The following is a 355-nucleotide window of genomic DNA, read 5'->3' on the forward strand; positions in this document are numbered from 1 at the left end:
TCCCTGCTTTTGATCATGTGAATGCTGTTTGAATGTGAGCTGTTCCTTCTGTTCTGTGCTTTGCTGCCTATCTTTTTCTTTTCTGAAAGGGGGTGATAGCTTTTCCAAAAGGCAGAACTAAATAGTGGAGCCCTTTATTTCAGTTTTATCTGTCAGTGGAAATTGTGAACGGGCCTTGAAAGAAGTCGAGCAGGGCTTTCCATCTAATCCTCTATTGGTATTCTTGAAGATGCAAGAATTCGGGAGTGTTATTCCCTCACATTCAAAAGTGAGCTCTGATTCTGAATAGATTTTAAGCACGCGCGCGTGCGCACACACACACACACACACACACACACAGACACACACACACAGA

General features: G+C 43.4%; 1 protein-coding gene across 4 annotated transcripts in view; it reads left to right on the forward strand.

The window, feature by feature from the left end:
• LPP (LIM domain containing preferred translocation partner in lipoma) overlaps positions 1-355 on the forward strand; it is a 653,115-nt gene that overhangs the window by 62,512 nt on the left and 590,248 nt on the right. The window lies entirely within an intron of this gene.

The sequence above is a fragment of the Myotis davidii genome, unplaced genomic scaffold (genome assembly GCF_000327345.1).
Source record: "Myotis davidii unplaced genomic scaffold, ASM32734v1 scaffold41, whole genome shotgun sequence".
Taxonomy (NCBI): domain Eukaryota; kingdom Metazoa; phylum Chordata; class Mammalia; order Chiroptera; family Vespertilionidae; genus Myotis; species Myotis davidii.